General features: G+C 41.1%; 1 protein-coding gene across 7 annotated transcripts in view; it reads right to left on the reverse strand.

Annotated features, from left to right (window-relative positions):
- The window catches only part of ENOX1 (ecto-NOX disulfide-thiol exchanger 1), a 365,243-nt gene extending 341,100 nt beyond the window's left edge, over nucleotides 1-24,143 (reverse strand). For 3 of the 7 annotated variants that reach the window (XM_040541556.1, XM_040541497.1, XM_040541524.1), the window contains exon 1: nucleotides 23,746-24,142. The gene's annotated coding sequence lies outside the window, so the exon portion shown is untranslated. Of the gene's footprint in view, nucleotides 1-3,213; nucleotides 3,303-5,264; nucleotides 5,346-23,745 lie in introns of all 7 variants that reach the window. The other 4 variants (XM_040541514.1, XM_040541530.1, XM_040541505.1 and 1 more) reach the window with 3 other exon arrangements.
- Between the last annotated feature and the right edge of the window lie 1,065 nt (nucleotides 24,144-25,208).

Raw genomic sequence — 25,208 nt, forward strand, 5'->3', positions numbered from 1 at the left:
ATGTAGTTTACTAGACATCTTAGAAACTGACACACAAGACAGCTTTAAAAAAATAAAAAGAAGAAAGGATGACATCCTCACACACATACAGAGGCTCAGTAAACACACTCTCTTTTGCTATCTCCACTAGTTCCAAGAAATGGCAGTCTAGATTTTCACGCCCAGTTGGCTCTGCTGCACACTACAGATAGACAAGTGGATGACTGATGGATTCTACAGTACAGGAAGCCTTTCTTGTTGGCAAATGCACACTTGAAAGAGGATTACTGATCTCCAAACCACAGCAGAAACTAACAGGGTCTGTAGACCACTTGTTTGAGATTTACATTTAGTATATGACAAACACAAATATTATTTTGGGTTTGAATATCCTTGGGTTATCCAGACAGTGCTTATTCTAATTCTCGGTGAAGCAGGTATTCAGAACTAGGTAATATGAGCATTGATTCTCAATCTGTGTCATTAAAAACAAAATTTACAGTAAAATTTCATACCTTTGCCTATTGGAATTGATCTGAATTGGACAACACATTTTCATACATTTTCAGTAAGCTCAGGCAGAGTTTCCCAGCTAGACAGTCAGGAACTGAGTGCACTCTGGTCTCAACGCATTCAGTGGGGATGTCCCTAAGCACTCTTTGGTAGGCAGTGTTAGCTCTTCACCTGGTTTGTGTGGCACATGGTTTTGGGATAGTCCTCCTGTCCTTCATCTCTTCAAAGAAATATGAATCACAGATGCAAGCGGATACTAAAGACCCCATGACAGCTAAATCAGTCTTTCCCAGGGTCACACTTCCGCAGACAGTCAGGATTTATAGTCCAGAGCCAACTCAATCAGTTTTACCTTACCTAGACTTTATACTTCTACGCTTCCCTTTCCTGCAGTATGTTTCAACTAAAGCCAGAACACTAACAGGAATACGGGATCCTTTTCTCCCAACAAGAATCCTCTACTGAATCACGTGCTGTTGCCTTATCACCCACTTAGAGTACTTCCTTCCTCCTAGGCCAGACAGTCAGGCAAAGCATTATTCCCTACAAAAGTCAGCCAAGCTTCTGAAGCTCAGCAAGCTCCCCGGGGTCTCATTTATAAACTTCCTTTGTTCTGCTTCTGGAAAAATAGTGAATGTTTCCACTGCTTTCCCTGCAGAGTAACTTGGCTGAAGCCTCTTTTCCTAAGACTTCAGTGCCAGTTATTCCCACTTCAGTGGGTGCCATCGAGGCTAATGGTCATCTATCACTCTTGCTCTGAGCCCCAACAGCGTTATCGCCTGAGGCATTCTGTGAGAAAGCAACTGAGCCAGAATTCATAAACTGCACATTGAGATTCCATAAATACAATTTCCAAACCAACTCTGACTCCTTTCTCAAGGAGCTTCTGAAAATCAAATGAGTCCATCAGTGAATCCAGACATCAGCAACTCCAAAATGAAAAAGGCTTGTGTTCTTGGCATGAGATTATATCAACAGGAAAGTGATCTAGCAGCAAAACCTCTCCATTTCTTGTAACATAAAATTCATTCTTGGGTATTTCCGTCAAAGATGAAGGAGTATTGAACAGTTAATGGCCAAATAAATACAGAAACTTGGTGAAACATCAGGAGTGATCTAGTGATTTCATCACCAGATCTCCAGCTTCTCTACACAGAAAAAGATTTTGCCTAACTCATCATTCAGTAGTTCTAATCCGACCTTGAAATCGAATACAACCAGGGCATGTCTTCCCTTCAGTTCTTACATAACCCCCCCAAATTAGGAGACACAATGCCACTTTCAATTTTCCATACAATTCCCATGGCATTATGCTGAAGTATTATGACATAAAATTAAGCCAAGTATGCTGTTCTTTATGAGAGAATTTTTTACCCCTTACTTTAAATTGGCCTAAAATTCCTATCAGATGCCATAGTAAGAGCTACCCTTCTTTCTGGAAAGAAATTTCCTTGCATTGAGGCACAATAATCTTCTGTGATATGTATACGACATACCACTTTGTACAGGCAAACAAATGAGATTGGAAATGAAAACCTAGTCAGAATGACACTCTTTTGACAATATAACAGCAGTCTTAAAATACCAGCTACGTATTTTTTAGTCCCCTCGGATATGTTTTTTCTAAGAGCTTGCAGAAAGGAACACCATCATTTTTGATGTAAAGAACATTGAAGGTTTAGTCAAAACACCCAAACAAATTGACAACAAAAATTTTAAACAGAAAAAGAACAGAGGGAAACATTTGGACTGCAAAGTTCTTATGGACAATATCAAGATTTCCTCAGCTTTCACTAAATGGAAGTTCCTCTTGTCTATAACCTCCGCAGGGCAGATAGAAGGGAGGAAATAGAGATTTTGAAGCATGAATTAAAGAGCTGAAGTTGGGAAAAGAACATGAAAATGGACTTCTTTCCTTCCTTCACTTGAAATACTGAAAATTGCTATTGTGCAAACAGTTCTTTTCTACTGCGCACTCTTTTTGTTGTGACTTTTAAGCCCCATAGACACAAGGCTGAGGAAAATGAATACTCATGACATATTTGAACAAATCCTCTCCAAAACGATAAACAGCAATTAAGAATGACCTTTCCAGAGAAAAGGATCGTAACAGTTATCGACTGGGATAATTCCCCCATTCATATCATTTAAGGGAATGATACCACATACGGTGTGTTGAAGTGAAGTTTCACAATACATCTCCTTCCTGTCACTGTAACGACAACCCAAGGGAGTGTGGTGATACTGCAAATGTTCTTGTCCTGATCATGTTCTTCCTGAAATGGAAGCTCAAATGTAGAAAAATAAAGAATATTTTCCAACACTAACTCCCATGCTACCATACCTTTAAAAAATAAATACATAAAAGAGTTCTGTGGCATATTCTGTGGCAGAAAAACAAAGCTAAACAAAGACAGCTTCACTATCCCCAAACAAGCTTCTTTTCAGAAAGAGATTTTGAGATGGCAGCTAAACTCGCACAAAAAATAACATCACACGAAATTAAGTACTACCTACAAACTACAAATCTGTTCCACTTAGGTACGTAGAGCAAACGTCTTAACACCTTTTATTCGGGAATATTTGGTGCAACCCTCAGAGCAGTTGAGAGCTCCTTTGACCTCCTCAAAGATCAATCTGTTTTGCAATCACACCGGACCCGTCCTCTGTTATTCTGAATTTGGTTACTCTTTGCAAAGAACGGCATGATGGTTCACTTACTACAGAGAAGATGCTGATACTTTTCTCCTGAGTCCAGGTCCTGACATTTTTCTTCTTCCAGAAGGTAGTCAAAGCACATATACAGCTCCCTACAGTGGAAATTCACAACCAGTCAGTTAATCTACTTCAGCCATGAAGCCTTGGGCCATGCTGTAATTTATGCAATTTGTGTAAATCATGTATTATTTTGTTCATTAGCACTAATGTTTGTTATAGACCCCAATACAAGATTACAGTTAGATTAAAAAAAGAAACAAACAAACAAAAAAAACTATTTCACATACAGTAGAAGGCTGATGGCATCCACTGGTCAAAAATAAATAAATAAATGAACACTCAGATACTGTTGCAGTCAAAGTCATTGCTTTGCTGAAGAATTACAGATTACACTGAAATTGAATTCCTTTCCTAAAGAATGAAGGAAAACACACACACAAAATCTGCCTTTTCTCTTCCTTCCACCTGAGCCCCCGTTGCTGCTAAGTGCCTAACAAACATTTACCGGGATAGTCCCTAACAATTCTCTCGGAATTAGTAAGGCGGTATGCACCTTTGCAAAGAAAGGGCAGAGACCAAGCAATAAGCTTTTATGATCTATCTTTTCCGTTACAAGTGGAGGCAGATATGATGACAAATACGTTTCAGAAAGCTGAATGTGTTGTTATAGCACAATACTATGGGATACCAAACATTTCCCTTTCTACTTCAGTTTACATGAGAATACCAATACTCAAGATTTCCCACATAAATGGCCTGTTTCATTTTTAAGTCTGATTTTGTGTGGTTTTGTGTTTCTTCCCCCCTAGAGATCTTAACTATTTCCTCCCGGTGTTCTGTCTACGGTGTGATACATTCATACTTTTGGCCTTGGAGTTACAGTGCAAAGATCATTTGTCTGAACAATCCCTAGCAGGGGACTGAAGCAAAGATGGGTAAAATCCATACCATGAGAAAGTGCAAAAGGATGGACCAGATATACAACAGGCAATCAAATGACATATGGCAAAATCTATGCCATTCAATGGAGTCATTTTTAACTTCTTGCTTATGCACGTATATAGTAACAACCACTTCCACCTCAAACCATGAAATAAGAAAAAAAATACAATAATTTCTGACTGAGGGAAACAAGATTCAGGTTCTCACTAAGCCAAAGTCAAGCAATATTTTTCTTTCTCCTCTCAAGAGAATGCACTGAAAAGCCTTTCTATTCACAGCAAGTAATGGCAAGGCTTACACTAGACAGCAATCCTCACTGAGTACATGTAGAGATGGTGGTTTCATAGCATTCCCCAAAGCACGCATCCCCATTTGGGATGTACCTGTGTGAGAGCTACAAACCCAGCACACTTCGGGATCTGGTCTGCACAGACCAAACAAAAACTTGTTTGTGCTTTAAAATTTGAGCTGTCTTTATTAAGTGCAACAGTGTTAGATACAATGATGTTTTGAAATATATTTTTATACAGTTAACTGATGGGAGATGAGGCTTTTATATTCATATTAGAGATATTTTCCAAGTCATGTTACATTACCTCCTGATATAAAAAAAAAAAGAAGAAACAAAAACAAAAAACAACCCAGCCACTTCAAAAAGATGTATAACTTTCTAGAAATACACCAGTGATGCATGTGAATTGATGTTAAGTTAGAAAGCAAGCTTCTGAGCCAAAACTACATATAATTTCTACTACCACACAAACCAAAACAAGACAATGCTTGCATAAATATTCCTACTATGCTTGTCACTCTGTTTCAGTTACATGCATCCTGGTCTTTCCATTATTGAAATTTAGAATTAATGACCCACTGAGATTTATAGGGCTAATTACATCTCTCAGCATTACCACTTCGTAGGCCTCTGCAGCCTTAAAACAGACGTTGGAAGGTCACTTGGAAAATTCTCATTACGTTCAATAGACATCAAATGAGGCCTTTTGCCAATAAATAAATAAATAAATAAAAATAAAAGAGAGAGAGAAAGAGAATTCTTCATAGGAGACACTTAAAAAAAAATCCACTTCTATCAATATTTCCATAAAAGTACTCACAGTGCATTTTTTGAGAGAACTGATTAGTAGCATTTTCAACAGCACAGTCCAGTTGAATCCATTTGTTTTTCTTCATCTCTTCTAAAAATTTGGAATAAGTACACCTGGACTTAGCACTGGTCATTATTCAATGGGAAATGAAGGAAAAGTTTGTGTCTATGTTAACACACATATGACAGATATTACCAATAAGTTACATCTGTAGGGATTGCTCAGTGTTCATGAAACTGAGGAGTTCAACTGGCAACAATCCTGGTAAGTGAGAAGTCCATAAAATAATTTTGCCCAGTTGCACTTACTGAGGCAGCTGAAATTTGTCTTTGCTCACATACAGCGTTGCACACAGATTGCTCAATGTAGATAATTCCATATGTTTTTGTGTTTCCTTTCCCCCTTTTCACGGGCATGTCTTTCTTTAAGGAACCGAAAGTGCTGGGACTGATGCAAGTCACTGAACAGTAATCACAAGTTGCACAACAAAAAGTTTGGAAATGAAGAAAAAGCACAGCATTTTTGTAAGAAAAAGGCTGATTGACAAACAGATATGAACAAAGAAATTCAGAACTCAAAAATATTGTGCTTTTTTTTTAACTTCAAAAATTTTAATAAAAGGAAAAGAAATCCTGAGTAGATAGCTAGTCAGACCTCTGCATAGCAAGAATTACGCCATTCAAGTACATACAATTTATAATAAATGGCAACCACCATCTTTAACGACAGCACCACTGACAAATGCCACCATAGTTAAGCTAGAAATGCTCTGCGTTTTGAGTCATGAGTAGAATGTGCTCAGCCTTATTTGCTATATACAATCATGCCATCCAAGTACAGGCAGCAACATTTACTGAGAAATTCACTGAAAGATAACAACTGATTTAAAAGGGGTTCATGCAAGTTTAGCTAAGAAGCAACTTCAGAGATTATTTTCAATTACTGAGATAAAAATCACAGCTTCTCTCTGGATAAAAAGAGGAAAGTTATTTTTCCATACACTATATACAGCATATGAAAGCTTTAAAAACAGCCTGATTTCACAAACAGTATCAGCCTTCTACTAATATTCCTTAATTCTGGTTTTCCCTCCCTCAAGTTATTTTTCAAATTATTTTCAACATTTTATTTGATCGATTAATAAAAAGCAGCTTTTCTGCTGCAGATAGCAGGTTACAAAATTCCCTTTTACATTGAACAGGCTTACCCTGCTGTAACTGATTTTTTGTTGTTGTTGTTGTTGTTTCGTTGTGGTTGTTTTCTTTTACCAGATCTGTAAGGTTCTGGCCAAGCATTGTATTTATCTGCAGAGAACTCCTCATTGATTTCAGAGAGCATGAGGATGACAGCAGGACACGAGGACTAATTTTCAATCCTCCTAAACTAGCATGAGGGTCAGGTTTATGAATTAATAAACCAGAAATTCTCTGTTAACTTGCATCAAAAAGAGCTTTCCCAGCTTGTCTTGAAAGGCCATGGATCTGGGAAAAAAAGCCCCATTTTCAGCTCCTCTAAACTCACTATCAAACAGGTCAGCATCCCTATTTAACGAGCAACACGTGGCATCCTCAACTGATGCACGGGGAATACATCCAGGCTGCCTACTTTACACATATAACTTTGCTGAGACTTAAACTTGCAATTGTAGGGTTCCTGTACACTCAGCGGAGAGATTCAGACACCTGGAGCAGGCAATTCAGAGCCCAAGGGGCTGCACTGATGGCACACACTGTGCTAGCTCATAATTAGCACACCTGTGTTGCATGTTCCGAGTCTGTCCAGTCCCTCTACAAATTTCCGCACAGCACCATGCTTCATACACACTGTGCATATGAAACTAAGTCCCCTTGGTGTTTCAGCCCTACTGCCTCATTTCATTACCTAAGAGAAAGAAATCTGCATATGCAATATAACCATAATCCTCTTAGGGCAACAAAAAGCCTCAGGTGTTAAAGGGCAGGATGTACGTAGAAATAAAGAAATGTGAGATTTATTTTCCTCAGCACGTAAACCTAGAGACATGTCATGAACATATATTAGCCCTCTTAAGACAACTACTCGAGGTACCGATGGAGCTGACAGTGCAATCTTGTCAGGCTCCCATCAGACTCATGTTAGCAGTATTCGGGGCAGACGGCAGCTCCAGAGCAGTTTAGCCTCTCTAATACATTCCATCCATCTTACAAGGTCTGTTTTATTAGCTTGAGAAAATAATAAGAATAAACTGTATTCCAAACAGTAGAGTCACTGAGAAGAAACAGATTTCTTGGAGGTAAAACAGGAAAGCGTATATGGCCGAACAGTGAATGGCTTACTAGACTGGGAAAAAAAAAACACCTTTGGAGAGAAAGTACTGCTATCTGTATGCCTTTAAAGACAAAAGCAAAGGTTTTCCAGTCATAAACCATCATAAGATTATTGGCTGATCACCTGCTGTCTTGCATGCACATCAAGCTGTTGTTACAGCAAATTTGTTCGCTTGCATTGCCAAAATGAAGGTCTCTTAAAAAATAAAAAAAATAAAATAAAATAGCCCATTGAAAATAACTCCCTAATCTGCCATCCTTTGAATAGAACTGAAGTGCTCTTCACACACATAGTACACAAGCATCTTGAATTAGCGGGGAACTATTTTTAAATACATGAAGGCTAAGATACGAAATTAGTTTCATGGGGAATGAGAACCTAAGAGATTATTTACTTTCCCTTAATTACTTTGACTCACCACTCATTTAGCTTGCCAATAGTACTACCTATTTCACACTCAAATTTTGAATCTAAAGATATGCAAGTATGTTTTTTGAACATTTAAGATTATGGATCTTAATGACATAACTGCATTTCTCAACGTGACTGACCCACATATAAGCTACTTAAAGATACTGTACGGTACAAATATTTCTGTCTTTGGAAAAACTGCCTCAAAGTAAGGATCCCTGCATAAAAATAAGCACCTTTCTTTGAGCAAACGCATGAAAATTCTGATAACTGTACAAAATTATTATAATAGATGCAGGTAGCCTGCTATACTACTGATCTCTTATAATGGAAGGAGTCAAACAGAAATTAGTACTAAAAAAAATATTTTTGAGAGAAAGGAACTCAGGTAACAAGACAGTACAACTTCTGAGCCTGAAAGAAAGGCTCAAGTTTCTAAGCCTCAGAGTAACAAGAAATTAAGTGCATACATTGAATGAAAAAAAAAAAAAAAAAAAAAAAAAAAAAAAGTAATAATAATAAGCTCTATAATCTTATCCCTGTAGAAAAAATAAAAATAAAAAATTATTAGGATCTTTTTGACAGAGCCTTGTAACATAGGAAAGTGGGAAAACAAAAAATAGAAAGGGTGAAGGGAGCAAAGAATAGGGAAGTAATAAATGTATGGTGAATAAATGTATGGTGTATAAAAGAAATGGAGGCCACAGTTTTTTAAAAAAAAAAAAAAAGACATGAGAGACAGGAGAAAGAAGGGTTAAAAATAAAAGGAGAGAAGGCAAGGGATAGGAAGACATGGAAGACATGGAAGGGACAGCTTAAAAAAAAATAAAAGGAAACACAACACAGCTCTAAATTCCTTCCTCCCCCCCGCCCAAAAAAATTTACACTGGAAGCCAGAGCTGGAAGAAAAGCAAGTGCAAAACATTTCAGTAGCTAATGAAGCTCCCTTCAGTGCTGACAGCCCTGAGAGCAGTCCTGTCTCTGTCAAGCAGCGGGACTTTTGGCCAGAACTTCTCTTGTCCCCTTGGGAATAAGGTTGAGCTGAAGCAATGCCTGGATGATTTTCAATGCTTTAACACCTGAGACACTGCATAACATAACATCAGCTCTGGATTTTTTAGGATGACTAGTTTTTGCTAAGAGGATTAAGAGGTGCAAAAACTGTCAGAGTACTTTCTATACGTAGCAGCACATACTACTGCCACCATGTATCTGAAAGTGTGAGTTTGTATCTGAAATTATGAATTTCCTCATTAAGCAAAGTTATCAAACCATTAATGTTATAAAGTAAGAATTCTATCAGCTGTCAATGACTAATTTATCAGGAAAAAAATAGAGGCTGTTAAAGCAATTAGCAAATGAAAAATTTTAAGTGGTGTTTCTGAAGATTTTCAAGAGATTTGATGAGAAAGAAGCTTGGGCTTTGGGTCACACTTTTCAGCAGTGAATTTTGTGCTTTTCCAGCAGAACAACCATTGCAGTGTAGAAAAAGAAAGAGGAGAGACCCTGAATAGAATTTCTCAAATCACTTATTATAATATAATGAATATTAACAATACATAGTACAAATTCTCTTGAGAATTGACTATTGCTGGGTTTTGGATCCCTTCTTCTAGGCTGTTCAGGTTGCTAGGGAATTTCACAGTTAATGGTGTATTTCCATATGAATGTTTGAAGAAGGGGGAAGGGTTTGCAAAACTGAATCTTAAGCATGGAGTTTTCTTTGTGCTTTTGAGAAAAAAAAATCCAATGTTCTTGTAAAGCTGAAATAGGACACTCTTTCAAACTTACTTATGCATTATCTATGTTTTTTTAGGAGAAAAAAAAATCATAGAAAATAGTTAGAGTCACTGTGAGGAAGAGCTTGCTTCTCTTGCTATGGCCAGCAGTAATACACCAGACTTGCCATTATACACACTCAAAGGGCAACAAGTGGTCTAGAAAACATGGCAGCTGTATTTTGCTTTGATGGTTAAAAGCAAGAAATATATTTTGTTTTAAACAGATTATATGCACATTTTTCATAGACCATTTGGAAAGCACATAGCTGTGGGCTTCCCAGTGACAAATACACAGAGACACCAGCAAGTGACAACATACTTTGTACTCCTTGACATGGATGAAAGAATTCAGTTCAACTGTTCTATTTTTTTCTATTTCAAAAGAGAAATGCCTAGGAAAAAGATCTTTTTAGCCCTGCTTCCTGAGAACAAAGCTTAAAGAATGGCTTTATCTTTCCCCACATCTTAATCTATTTCTCCTTTCCTCAGTAACTTTGGGTGTCATTGGTAGACATCAGCGAAAACTGAAAGAGGGCAGAATCCCTTCATTTTTCTGAAAATAAGTGGCTGGACAGAGGGGTAAAAATAACTAATGTCCCAAGGTTTGAAAGGTAGGTATTCAGTTTTCTATCAGAAAATGCACAGAGGAATCGCCACTGAAGAAGAACCCACAGAAAACAAGGCAGGGTTGGCTCCAAGCTCACACCACCACCACTTATCTGGTTATGCTTTCCCATCCTTCAGAATTCAAAACATCTCAACTCTGGCAACTCTTATTTACTGCCCGTGTACAGTAAATAGAGATACACTGTCATTAGCAGCTACTGTGACAGTTGATCTTCACACCACAGTATTATCCTAATAAACTGTTTCTAAGCCCCAGGGTCTTTGTTCTCATACAACTGACCTACAGCTGGTCACCCTGGATCTTACACAAAGCATGACGAGCACTAAGGTTATATGAGTTAATTGCATAGCGACTGCAGAGTAGCATGCTTTCTTCCATTCAGCAATGTGTTTTTTCTCTACTGAAAACAATTGGAGTTACACTGTAATTCAAGTTAATGATAGAACAGTATATGTGGATAACTCTATCATTAGTTAATGTTACCACCACACGAGCTTGCCTGTATGGTATTTGACAACAAAAATCAAGTTAAACAACCTCCTCCAGAATGAAGACAATATTGGATTAATTAGGTAACTTGCTAGACATTTAGAAAATGAAGATGAATATCCCTTTTATAACCATATTAAAATCCTGAGGAATAAGAACCAGATTGTAATCTGTTATTGTAGTGTAAATCATGAATATCTCCAGTTTGAATTAGTTGAGTTTTAAATCCCTGGAGACCAGAATCTGGCCCCATCAATCTTAACAGAACATTTGACTTATTGCTCGCATAAAAAGGATGTAATTTCCATCAACACATAATGCACAGGAAACCATTTGTTTCCTAGGAGAGTTCAAAATTCTCAGAAAAAAATAAAAATAAAAATAATAAAAAATCTACTTGTTCTGGTAGTCCTACCATCTTCTATTATTTTTATTGGTCTGTATGCTACTTTTGCTTTTAAGTATGGAGTAGAAGTCAGGAGAAAGGCTGAAACTGGGTTCCATTACTCAGCCTTTTCCCCACACATTTCCCAGAACTCAGGCAACTTTCTTCCTCCAGCTAAAGACAGCTGTTGGAAATACTCCAAGAAGTCCATAAAGATTTTACTAGGTAAAACACGAACCACACATTACTCAATTCATTTTGTAACAAGATTATTCCTTCACATTGGTCCAAAACTGAGACCATGCAACTCTGAAAATACACCAAAATGTAGTAACTGAGTCACTAGTCTCTAAATAGTCTGGCCTAACACTCTCGGTCTATTTTTAGTTGTGCTTTAGCAATCTGGGATATGTCTACATAAGCCTTTTGAAGACAGGTTAGTTTTCTCTCTGCCTAAGCTTCCTGATACTTCCATACCAGCCAGGGCTGAACCTCAAGTTGTGTTAGCAAGGGATCATGAAAAAGTGAACTTATCATAATGTTTCGAGCCTAACGGTGCAGGATGGCAAAACGCTCAACATTGGGCTTGGCAGGAAAGAAAACGCTTTCAGATCTGAAATATATCCATGTTAAACCTCCAGCATCTCCTATAACATGCCTGCTACATTATCCATTATTCTGACACAAAGAGGGATGGATAACAGACTGACCATCTGCATTACAGTTTAAGCTGTAAACCGCACCCCTTCCAATTGTCCCATTTCCTTTTATCCCACTCACCGTAGGGCTTGGCAAGAATCACAGACAAATAGAGCTGGAAACAGCTACATGACAGGGTCAGTTATCTCCTTCAAAAATAACACAGTTACATCTAAAACACACTTAAGAGACCTCAACAGATACAGGCCCCACAACGTTCACACAATCCACTCCAGTATTCCTCGGCATCCTACCACTAGAACATTTTTCATAAACTCATTCTTTCTTGCAACATAGTCAGCCTATTACTCTTACTCTACTTATTGTGGGGTTTGTAAACAGACTTCCCCCCCCCCGCCTTGTATGTCAGACATCATCCTGTTCTCCATCATCGTTCAAAGCATTAATCCTATCAACTAGTTTCTATAGTTGCTGAGGACTGTTGTTTGTTTGTTTGTTTGTTTGTTTTTCCCTCAGATATTGACTGTCATTTATTTGCAAGCTGAAGGAAGAAAATTTCCACTTGAACTGAAGTGTCATCAGGCTGCAGTTGGTCAAAATCCTTCTGAAACCATCATTAGTTGTGTTCCTAAGATTCTGGGTTCCTTGGGGATTATCTTGCTGTGTAAAATTTATACAAAAAACATATTCAATTTCATTCTAAATACACCTGCATTATTGAGGACCACAGAGTAGAGGCAAAAATAAAGACAAGATCTTTCTCCTCAGTGGACGACCAAGAGAAACTGAAGGAAGAGACCATAAATAACCTCTTCTCCAGCCAACTCTTAGTTCTGGTGACTGTTCTTTCTCACCGAGAATGAACTCAGCATTAGGACAAACCTACTTCAGAAGTTCTCATGTCATTTTGTTTCTGCAGCTGCTACGCTTGCTACTCAGGCACTTAGAGAACACCTTGTCATACAGTCATTCCCTGGGATCCCTTAGAGACATGACTGATAGCGCTACAAAGGCCTGCATCTTTCCTTGCATGGATGCTTATAGCTACTCTCTGAACATTTCTCATATCCAGTGAACCATCTTGCATTAATGTAAGTGCTGTTTATTTTAGGCTTTGGTTTTCAATTCTGCATTTCCTTTTTCCTTTATCCATTGAACGGTGAACGAGTGAATTTAAATCTCTTTAAGCGGGCAATACACAGAGGCTTATATCTCACCCTGTATTGCTCATTTTGTGTTATGCTGACAGCAATGTTACCACAAAAGAAAGTTTCTCATCAAGTTTTAAGTCTTCATTTTCCTAGTGTTTAAGACATGAATGGCTATTGCTCTTTGTCCTCCCTGATGACAAAGACAAACTGATTCCTCTAGAACGAAGCGACGTTGAAGAGCCACTGAAACGGCTAGAACAGTGACTTCAGTGCTCATCACAGCTATATTTCAGTGATGACAAGGGTGTCAGAGCATCTCATCTCCAGTATCATCAAACTCAATATTCTGCTTTTGATTCAATTTTCAGTTCCATCTGGCAGCCCATTTGACATTGAAGAACCAAAAGAAATAGATTTTCTGCATGATTTCAAGATGGCCACTAGTCTTTTCCATCTAGCTACTCTCACGTCTCTTATACCTTAGATACAGAAGAATTGTTTGATTATAGTGTTTTTTGACCACTTCATACTACTCCCTATATTCTTGAGCAATATGAGCCTGAAAAAAAATATTACTTTTATCAATTCTATTTCCCTTGTAGAATACAGCACCAAACAGAATCAACTTCATTATGATGGAAAAGGTAAACCTAGATGAGAGACTGGCAATCTTATAAACAGCTGCACTGTCAGATGTGCTGCCTACTTCCAGATTCTAATTAATGAAACCCACTCTGACTGTGCAGTACTCCATTTGCTTCCTTCTCACCACTATCCACGGAGAGTGGATTACATTAAGCAGCTACTCCGTTCTCATTATCAGCAAGACTTCTCTTTCCCTATCCCCAGAGACTTTACGTAGTTAGATAATCTCTCTTAGTATTTCCCAAGAAACATAAAAAGAAATTACAAATTTCAACCTTTCACTTAAAAAAAAATGTTAATAGTTTCCTTCTCATACAAAAATTGCAGCCTTGTATTTTGCAAAGAAAACAATATTAACTACCCATTACATATGTTCTGCAAAATGATACATAAGTTTAACAAATGCAACATGGAAAACAAAACTGTAAAACCCAACTAATGACACACATACTGCACCTGGTTTCACATGTTTTCTGTAATAGCATTAACCTTTTAACAGAATTGGCAAGCAGCTGGATAGCTAAGTAGGTTGGCAACAGTACGCGGAGCCTTTCACCTGGAGTGTATCAGCTCAAGTTTAGCCCAGCTCCCTCTAGGAACTGAAAACATGTGCTCTCTCACAGGCTGTCAGTGAAATAAAATGGTAATTGCTATCTGCTTCATACAAAATAGGAGATTACACTGCAGAAGAAGAGCCATCAGCATAAACAGCATTTCCTCTCAGCGTTAAGATATGAATAACCTTGAACCAAAAACTGACCAAGGGCCCCTTCATTTGTTAAAATGATATTGACCTAAGAGATGCTCATTTTGGGCCAAGTAACAGAAAGGCAACATAATGAAGATTTTAAATCAAACTTATTTTCCAAGTCCTATAAGTTTTCATTCATAGCAGCCTGCCAACAGTACCTCTGTTTATACTCTGCCTGAAGACTGTGGAAGCCAGATGCCTGCATGCAGAGGAGGCATGAGGATGCCTGAATAGACCACCCTTTTACAGCTAGTAAATCCACACAGAGTGCTTGTTCACATCCAGGTGCCTGCCATCCTTATCTGCCAGCAGAGGACCATAAACATACACTTTTTTTTGATGCTTCTATAACCATACTACCCTGAGCTGTGATCTCATCAAACTTCACTGCTAAGCAAGGGTCACAACTCCATGGAAAATTCTCAATAAGCTAAGTGACTAAGTGGATCACTTACTCAGTAAATGCTTTCTTCTGAGTTGGTGCTGAAGTAATGCCAACATCCACCGCAAGTCATCAGAAGAGATTAATCCATGGATCTTTGCCACCAAACTCTAAGCCTCTACCACTGCAGAATGTGAGGGAGCTGTTTGCTTCACTTGGTAGCAATAGCAAGCTCTTATTCTATATGCACAGGAGACACCAAATTAGGGTATAACACAATTTCACAGAATGTCAGACCAGCAAAACACTAGGAAGCAATCTGCTACTTTCAGATGAAACAAACTTATTTGTCATCACTGAAAATCCTCTTGACTCTTCTTACAAGGGCACAGGTATCAGCACCTCTTCTAAGAGTGTGCTCTCACTCCAGTTATTGCATTCCACCTCCTTAAGTGCACCTCGTGCCTTTATCAGCTACTTCTATTTCATTTCTTTGTTTCCCTGACAAAATGCTTGCTAACAGGTATGGGTAAGTCTAGACAGAATTGTAAAAAACTATGTTAAACTCTAACCGTATTCTACCCCAGACACACCTGTTATGTCCTGAAACTTTTTTACACAGTGTATAGGGCACAAACTCCTTTAAAATCTACATAAAGCCAACCTGTCATGCCAGAATAATTGTGTGTTATCCACTCTGGTCACAGAGGAACTGTTCTGTTGATGAGATCTAGAATACCAAAGCTCACATCCTAAACACTATTTTAAATGTACCTGTAGGGGGGGGGGAACAAAAACAAAAACAAAACAAACAAACAAAAAAAAACACCTGCTTTAAAGTCTCATTTAAACTATTACCAAAAATAAAGATCTATTAGCATAAACAAATTGTAATTAAGACAGTTGTTGACCTAGCTCCTCTGTGCAAGGACAACAGACAGAATAATAACCTTGTACTTTGACAGCATCTTTCATCCAAAAGGATTCCATCCAACAAGCCTGATCTTACACACACTTACAAAGAAGAGCACTTATGGAGTAATCCTAAGTAAACTAACCTACCTAATTTCACTATCATCAGCTACCTAGCTTTACCCACTCAATTGTACAGGTTATTTTTGTCTACCTTATCCATCCATCAAAAAAAATTATCCATCCATCAAAAAAACTGCCCTTCTAATATCAGCAATGCATAGGCAACAACTTCAGCCCTAATCCTTAGGCTCTGCCATAAAAAAAAACCTTGTTCCATTTTCATTCAACCTCTTCTCAGACCTCCATCACCAACACTATCAACCAACCCCCAGAGACAAGGTCCAGCAAGGGCTGAACCTGGTTTACACATCGAAGGATTTCTTTTTAAAGTTACCTGGGACGTACCAGGAGTGCATTGTTTACAGAACAATGTTTTTTCTCATATTACGCTGCTCACAGGAAATCTAGAGGAAGCATAAACCTGGCCTCTATAACTTCATCACATGGCTTTCTTGCACCAAAACGTATTTAAACCAAAAGCCAGTCTCACCAAACAGCTCTGCCACAGATCATCTTTCACTTGAGTTTGGCACTCATGCAAAATTGCTGTTTTAATCACCACCCAGCATGGAAGGGTTATCCCAAATCACCTGTTTTTACCTTATGATTACTAAAATAGACCTTGTTTAATCAGTTGGCTGCCAGGTATCCACAACACATGGCAGAGGGAAATCCACCTCCTCTCCTGCAATTTGCATGGCTTTTGGAAAACTTTCCCTTATGATACTAGACTGCACTATGGTTTTTTGTTTGACTGTTTGTTTGTTTGTTTGTTTTTCCCCTGAATACATGCTTCAGAGTAAAATAAATTACAAGAAACCATTGTAATAGCATCATTCCAGGCAAGGGTTCCTCAAGAAAACACCCACTATACCATGAACCTGCATCTTGCCTGTCTGTTTTCACCCAGACTGAGTGGATGAGGGAGCTATTTGAAGCAGTACACCCTGAGAAACATTATTCATGCTTCTGTCCTCCTCTCACGGCCTTTTCCAGAAAACAAGTCACTGACAGTAGTCATCTGGACTTGCACTGCACACAGACTAGCCAGATCACAGCAGACAACTGGTGAGAGATCATAATGGGTACAGAGGCAGGGAGGGACACGAAGGGATAATTAGCAAGTTCTACTGCTTCATCATTCATACCTGATGGCAGTGAGCTTCATTATATGAAGAAGCAAAATGCTGCAGAAGCTGTCACCCCTGTGCCCCCTATACCACCCTGAGATGCTCACTGTTTTCAAAAGGGAAAACAAACAAATGAATGAAAAAAATAAATAAATAAAAAATAAAAGAGTTGTTTACTAGAAAATCTACTGCAGCTAATCCTTGCATATCCATCATCCCAGCATTAGATCAACCTGAGCCCATATGATGACCCTGCTCTGAGTCACGCTTTTTTAAAACCATAAAACCCAACTGTCTTGGCACTGGAAATTGCTTTGCCAAGGTACGAACACTCCAGCTTGAGAAAAATCAAGTCAAGGATTGCTGGCCCAGGTTCTGACCTAGTTTCTCCTGTAACCTTCAGCTCAAACTAGAACAAACCACAGACACGAAAAAGGGCTGTTAGATCTTGTACTCCTACACCTTTAAAATGCAGAATCTCTTCCTCCAGTACATTTTTAGTGACTTGCCTGCAGAAAGGACTTGCCTAAAACTCTTATTTTAAACATCTGAAAGGGAGGTTCTCACTATACCTAGGCTAATATAGGCCCTAATACATATTCCTACCATTAAGCTTTTGCCCAGAATTCAACTTAAGCTTTTTCTTCCTTTATTTCATAATGAGGATGACAGGACACTGGAACAGGTTGCCCAGAAAAGCTGTGGATGAGCCACCACTGGAAGTTTTCAAAGTTGGGATGTATGGGGCTTTCAGCAACCTGGTCTGATGGATGACGCCCCTGACCACATCAGCAGGGTGGGATTAGATGACCAAACCATTCTATGATTCTCTTCTCCCACATAATGCACTGAAAAAAAATAGATTCCTTCGACTGTAATACATTTCAGAAATCTCAATATAGTTTAATAATCTACTCACATTTGGTGCCAGGCTAAATATACATATATTTCTGAATGTTTCCCCTCAAGCTAGTTCCTTCGGACATCTGAGCATTTTGTTGCTCTTCTTTGAGCTCTACTGAAATAGTCTTTAACATCCTGTTGATATGGTATTCAGTTTTCAGATGTGTTTGTGGCAGATGCGTACAAAAAGGAATCATAGAATGTTTTTGGGGTTAGAAGGGACCTTAAAGATCACCCAGTTCCAGCCCCCTGCCATGGGCAGGGACACCTCCCACCAGACCAGGTTGCCCAAAGCCCCATCCAGCCTGGCCTTGAACACCTCCAGGGATGGGGCATCCACATCTTCTCTGGGCAACCTGTGCCAGTGCCTCACCACCCTCTGAGGGAAGAATTTCCTCCTAACCTCTAACCTTTAAGGTCCCTTCCAAACCTCTAATCTAAATCTCCCCTCTTGTAGTATTAAACAATTCCATCTCATCCTATCACTCCACCCCCTGACAAAGAGTCCCTCCCCAGCTTTCCTGTAGGTACTGGAATGCTGCTGTAAGGTCTCCCTAGAGCGAGCCTTCTCTTCTCCAGGCTGAACAACCCCAACTCCCTCAGCCTGTCTGTCTTCATAGGAGAGGTGCTCCAGCCCCTTGACCATCTTCATGGCCCTCCTCTGGACCCGCTCTAACAGCCCCACATCTTTGTGCTGAGGGCCCCAGAGCTGAACGCATCACTCCAGGTGGGGTCTCAGGAGAGCAGAGCAGAGGGGAACAATCACCTCCCTCACCCTACTGGCCACGCTGCTTTTGATGCAGCCCAGGATATGGGTGGTTTCTGGGCTGCAAGCACACATTGGTGGCTCATGGTGAGCTTCTCGTGAGCCAACACCTCCAGGTCCTTCTCCACAGGGCAGCTCTCAACACATTTGAGAAATCCCACTTCTCTGTTCACTGGCATAGCACCTTTTTGTTGTCAGCTCAACTACAAACTGTGCTGTTCTGTAATCAAGTCACACTGCGAACCTGTGTATTTCTTCCTGCTGTGTCTTAATTCTAGATTACTTCAAGCATTGCTATTATCCATCAGTAAATTCCCAATTTGAGACCTTCTCTCCTATGAGCCTGCCTTTTCATGAACTTTGTTCCCTTTGCTCTACTATCCTGTAACAATTCTACTTAAGTTCAGTTTACTCCAAAGCAAAGATGTTGCTAGTTTCAAAGGTTACAGGTTTTGCTTGAGGCCCCTATTCAACAAAGCATTTAATTACATGCCTAACTTTAACCACATGCTTAAATCCAATTGATCTCAGCAAGCAGAGATGAGCTTAAGCATATGTTAAAAAAGAAAAAAAGAAGAAAAAAAAAGTTAGGCATGCAAGTCAATGCTTTGCTGAACCAAATCCTCAGTTTCTGTAATCACATGGATGATTTATTTTCCATCTTTGGCAAGAATTGACAGCTCAATGCTTTCGTGTTACAGAATTTAAAAATGAAGCTTCTCGAGAGTCCAAAACTGACATCATGCTTTTGTTCCTTTCTTAAAATAAGAAAGGGAAATAAATACTTAAGCAAATATCCAACAATACGACAATCATTAAGCCTCTAGGATTTAAACACACAGTAACTCTACATTCTTGTTACTGCAGTACCCTCTGAAAAAGATAAAATAAAATTAAAAAGCCATGTGAAAATGTTTAAAAAAGACTTGCCGCACGTGCATCTCAGTAAGATAAGCAGCACGTTCCCTGCTAGCTCGTTAGCCACTACCATCATTGCATAGTTAAATGGTGAGAACAAAGCTGTCAATTTCTTAATTCTTTTCTAACTAAACACATTTAAATAAAATGGATTTAACTCATTGCTCCAAGAAAGATTTAAGGGGGAGAAGTGGCAAGAAGTTACCAGTCTTTGGTTTTGGTTATAGGTTGACTACTTCTACCAGTCTCCAACCCACATGACAGCACATGTAAGATTTTACGTCAATAAACAACAAATGCAGTTGGCATAACAGGAATTTTGTGGAGAGTGTTTAAAATCACTTCCAAATGTCTTCCATTGTTTACATGCAGACTACTTCATGACCTTTCTCTTAATTATTTTTTGTTTTGTTTTGCTTTGTTTATTTGTACTTTTTTGCTTTTTTTGCCTTCCCTCATTCTGCTGCCTCGTAACTACAGGTAGGGGCTACGTGGAATGGAATTAGGCAGCCATACCAAGTGTAATCTGCACACTACCCCACTGTAAAACTCTGGGTTTGGGAGGAGTGCCATCTGAGAAAGAAATGACGAAGAAAAAAATGGAAAATGACTACTTCCTCTCCAATCATAAAGCCTTCCAAAATTCAATTAACGTGTTCTAAACTAAACTGTCAACACATGCTATGGCACTAAAATGTTTAATTTCAAATGTATATAAGAAAGTAGCTGCTCATTGATATTTATCAGAATTATAATATTCCCTGACCATTGCATTTCAACCATTGTTATTGAAGTGACATTTGTTTTAACTCTTTTGTCCCTCAGTAGTTACAATGAGCCCTAAAAATCCTATAGACAATATATATAATCACATATATAGACAATATATATAATCACACCTGTCATATCTCTTAAATAGCACTACAAACCCCAAAAGCCACTCAGAGATGCAGTTCCCACACCTAGCACAAATAGCATTGTTTACTAATGATTACTAAAGGATTACATTTGCTGTTTTCCCCACAGCAAATACATCTTGTGATTTTAGGTTTTCTAAGATGGAAATGATACCTTCACTTTCACAGATTCAGTGGTGCAACCAATAGGAAAACCACCCGTGTTCATTTACAGCACAACCACTGAAAATGCTGCTGGATACCCAAGACCCATAGGTAAAACTCTGAACAACTTTTTGCCACTTTCTACTATAAAGGAAGGGCAGGAGGCAAAGAGGCAGAAGTGTAGAAACTCCTCTGCGCCACTGTACATACAACTACTCATCTGTAACTGCTCATCTCCTTTTCCCACTGCGGTTCTAAGCACTAACACCTGCTGGAAAGCTGAAACCCAATAGGCAGTAAGTACAGATACAGGGTTAGATCCACAGCCTGCACTAATGGATTTTTTCGGATAGATGGCAGTGCACAAAGTGCATATGAGACTGGTCCAGGGTCGAGAATCCATTTCAATGCTCAGACACTAACTAACGGAATTACCGCATTATCAAAAGCGCTTTTAGAAAGATCATGGCTTCAGACCCTGTCCTGCTGCACTGGGATAGCTTTAGCTCTTTGGAAGGGGTGAACTGGGTGCCAAAAACATAAAAGTAGCAAAGCAGAGCTTTGGATTTTATTTCCCATTCCTGTGAGTGGCAAGGGGGTTGTTTATTTTTTTTAATGCATTCTAACAAACATGGTTTTAAAGCACAAAGCTAAAAGATGATTAGCAAGACAAAGTAGGAGATCCTGCATACTGGACACAGTAGATCATAAAACTGGTTCTCTGAGGTTGGTAACAGTATAGATTTAGAAATATTCCAGCAATAAAAAAGGGCATTTCAAATCACTCATTGGCAATAAAATCTACAAATACTACTCACTTTGTGCCCTCCTGACTCTAACAGACACTGTTATCAAGCTAAGAAAGCAGCGTGAAATTTTAACCATTTAACTGCATTTAGCCTGGCAAGTCCCTTTCTCACAAAAGGAAAACCCTAACAAAGCAGCCGAAACGCGCAGGAGCGAATCTCTCTACACGGCTGGCAGTTCTGTGCCCACTTCGGGGTTTTGACACGCAGCCCTCATGATGTGGAAGCATCCACCACCGTTTTGTTTTCTGTTCACAGTAGGGGGTTGCTAGGAAACAAAATACTATTGTCTGATTTCATGATCTATTGCCTGGTTTGCTTGGCAAGAGCGTCTCCTGAAGCTATCGCCGGATTATTTTACATTGTGCGGAGATTAAGACTAACATTAAAACACATGTATGCAATGAGACAAATTGTAAAAAAAAAATAAAAGCCTCAAAATTCAGGGGAAAGAAGACAAAGTATCCTGGAAAAATGAACTCTGGTAGCCCGGTGCTATTTATGTACATACACACTCGCACGTGCATCACCGCTCCCTTACTGTACCTATAGTTTTGTGGACTTGTCGGAGACTCTCTCGCCTCTGAGGACACAAAACGTTCCCTTACTACGGGAGAGCTACTGTACGCTGCAAGTTCTGTAAATACCACATGCTGCAGAACGCCTGGTGCTGCCAAGCAAACACACTGGAGTCATTTTTTCCAGACTTCAGCTGAGGGTTGTTTTGGTGCCTTAATTTCTTTATGTAATTGGTTTTGCACATTCGGACAGAGAGAAGAGTCTGAGACAATTACCCGCCTTGGTCCCCCCCCTTTGGCTGTAATGTAAATAAATACATAAATGAAAACATCAGGAAAAGAGATCTAGAATTGAAAGCCACAAAAGCACATTTCACCTCTTTTTTACAGCAAGGCATTTTTGTGAAGCAAGAGATTAACACATTATTAGGCACCACATTTGTTTGGTTCTATGAAGGCATCCCCACAGCACACGCGGAGACCTCAACACCAAAAAAATACACAATCACACTTAAAAAGCTGAGAGGGAGATGGAGAGGCTTCTGTACAATGCGTTACAGAAAGAGGTTTCAAATAAAACCTCCATAGTAGTTATTACTCTTTTATGCATATCTACGATTTCGCACCACGCACAACACGCTATTTCAAAGTCCTTTCAACTTATTTATTAATGTTGACGTATTTTATCATTCTGTTTTAAATTCCAGAAGAAAAAAAAATGAATGAGGCACGTTGCAAAAGGCATCGAAGCTCTTGACACACTACAGCAGAACTTCCAGCGATAAAAAGAGAAAAGTAACAACAGGCAAGACAGAAAATACACCAAGGCTTCTCGCCTCCCCTGCCCAGGGATGGATTCCCTCAGACTCCAACCTTCCTCACGGCCACCAGCCCTCTCCAAAACCACCCTGGGGATGAAAGACCGAGAGTAAAAGGCAAGGCAGCTTCTTTTGCAGCCCAGACAACAGCAAGATTAGATCAAAGCAACGGGAGATGGACACGACCCGCAGCCAATCCCGGGTAGGATACGGCTTTTCCCCGGCTGGGAAGCTCCTAGGGTAACCCCACTGCCACCCCGGGATGCTGGGGCGTGCAGCATCACCCCGGCACCTCCTCCGAAGCGCTCGCTCGGGCACCGGGGGGGACAGAGGAGGAGAGCGTCGGGACAGCCCCCGCTCTGGGAGCTGCAGGGGGGGCTGCCTTGCCGCAGCTGGGGACGCCTGGCTCCCCGCAGACACCAGCAGGGCTCTGCGAGGGGGGACACGGGTTCTGTAGGGTCCCCGGTCCCTGCAGGACAGGGCTGCGGGGCCCGGAGGGTGCTCCCCTGTGGGGGGGACAAAAGGGGGGTTCCCAGCCCAGCCCGGTGGGGGGCGGCGGCAACTGCAATTTACAAAAAAAAAAAAAAAAAAAAAAAAAAAAAAAAAAAAAAAAGGATAAATAAATAAATATACAAATATAAATAAATGGCCCACTAGTGGAGCGCGGGGGCGGTGGGGGGGGGGGGTGGGCACGGGGAGGGTGTGGGAACACCCCAAAAGCAGCCGTCCCCCAAACAAGAGCCGAAGCCGGGCGCCCAGGAGAGCAAACTTTCCGACTCACCGGGGAGAGCCGGTGCCGGGGGGGCTGTGCACGGCCCCCGGGAAGCGGAGCCTGGACCGGGACCGGGATCGGGACCGGGACCGGGATCAGGGACAGGGGCTGCGCGGCTCGCCCTGCTCCCCTTGCCCTCCTTCCCTCCCTCCCCCTGCCCTCCCCGTACCTACCGGCTGCCGGTGCGGGGCCGCGGAGCAGCGGGAGCCGCCGCCCGCCCCCTCTCCTTTCCTCCCCTCCCCTTTTTCCCTTTTTCCTTTCCTTTTTCCTTTCCCTTCCCCTCCCCGGCGGCGCTGCAGCGGGCGGAGGACGCCCCGCGGCGGCGGGGAGCGGGGGGCCGGGGGGGAGGCGGCGGCCGCCGATGCACAGGGAAGGGAGCGAGCGGTGTGTCCGTGTGTCTGTCTGTCTGTCTGTCTGGGTGCGGGTGTGTGTGTGTGTGTGCGCGCGGCGGGGAGGGATGCTGCAAGGGAGCGAGGGAAAATTCTCCCCTCCTAGCGAAGCCGCCGACAAATGGCAAGGCAGGTGTGCAGGGGAGGCAAGGCTCCCGGAGGATGAGGAGGAGGAGGAAGAAAGAGGAGGAGGAGTGGGGGGAGGCGGCCGGGGGTGGGCGGTGAGGAGGGCGGGGAGCACGGAGCCCGGCGGCGGGAGCAGCCCCGAGGAGGAGGAGGAGGAGGAGGAGGAGGAGGAGGAGGAGGAGGAGGAGGAGGAAGAAGCGGCAGCGGGGAGCCCAGGGTAACTGGGGGAGGTGCCCCAAGTTGTCCCCCAAGCCTCCGCTCAAACTGCCCCAGCCGCGGCTTAGGGAGCTGCATCCCACCCGGTGAGCTGCCGGTGCGCCCTATGGAAAGCCCCCCGCGAGAAGTACCGGTGTCGGACACGGGGCTGGGGACAGGGTGGGAAGGGGGGCTTGGGCTCAGCTTTCCTTCAGGAAAGGGGCAGCTGGCCGAGGGCAGAGCATCCCTGCTCATGGGAACTGGTGTCAATAAGCAGTTCCCAAAATCCGAGCTGCTCCTAGAGGTGCCTTCTCGGTGGAGAAGAGACTTAGCCAAGGCCTTTGTGGCTGAATTTCATCCCTGACAAGGGGTGTTTGCGAGTCTGAACTCTTCGTGCTGCTTGGGAAAAGCCTGTTCTTCTCCTGGCCTGAGCTGCTATGGGAGGCTGCTGGAAGCGGCCCCATTGCACGGTAGAGATGGCTGTGATTTAGTGCTGGAGAAAGCCTTTGAATGCCCATTTATAACAGGTTTCAGCACACTTCTGGGTGACGATTAGTTGGTAAGTGAAAAGTGGCTGTGGCTGAAAGGTGGAAACTAACATCAGATATTAAATATTGCATGCGGCAGCTATGATTTCTAGTAGTAGGAAGAAAATCTGATAGAAAAATCTCCAGTCTCTCCTTTTTTCACAGTACTTCTTTCACCAAAGTGGCACTGAATTACATCCACAGGTATTGGGCTAATTGTGTATGCTCACCAGCCCATCATTTTGGGTTTACCAGCAAACATGCTTATGCAACAGAAGCAATTTCCACACCACTGGGCTCATCTGATTTAAACGACACTGGCTTGTGTTGCCTCCATGAGTAGCTTTTTTTCCCCTGGCTGGCAGGGTTAGTGTCACAGCTTCAGTTTGAGAAGTGACA

Source organism: Cygnus olor, chromosome 1 (assembly GCF_009769625.2).
Source record: "Cygnus olor isolate bCygOlo1 chromosome 1, bCygOlo1.pri.v2, whole genome shotgun sequence".
Classification (NCBI taxonomy): domain Eukaryota; kingdom Metazoa; phylum Chordata; class Aves; order Anseriformes; family Anatidae; genus Cygnus; species Cygnus olor.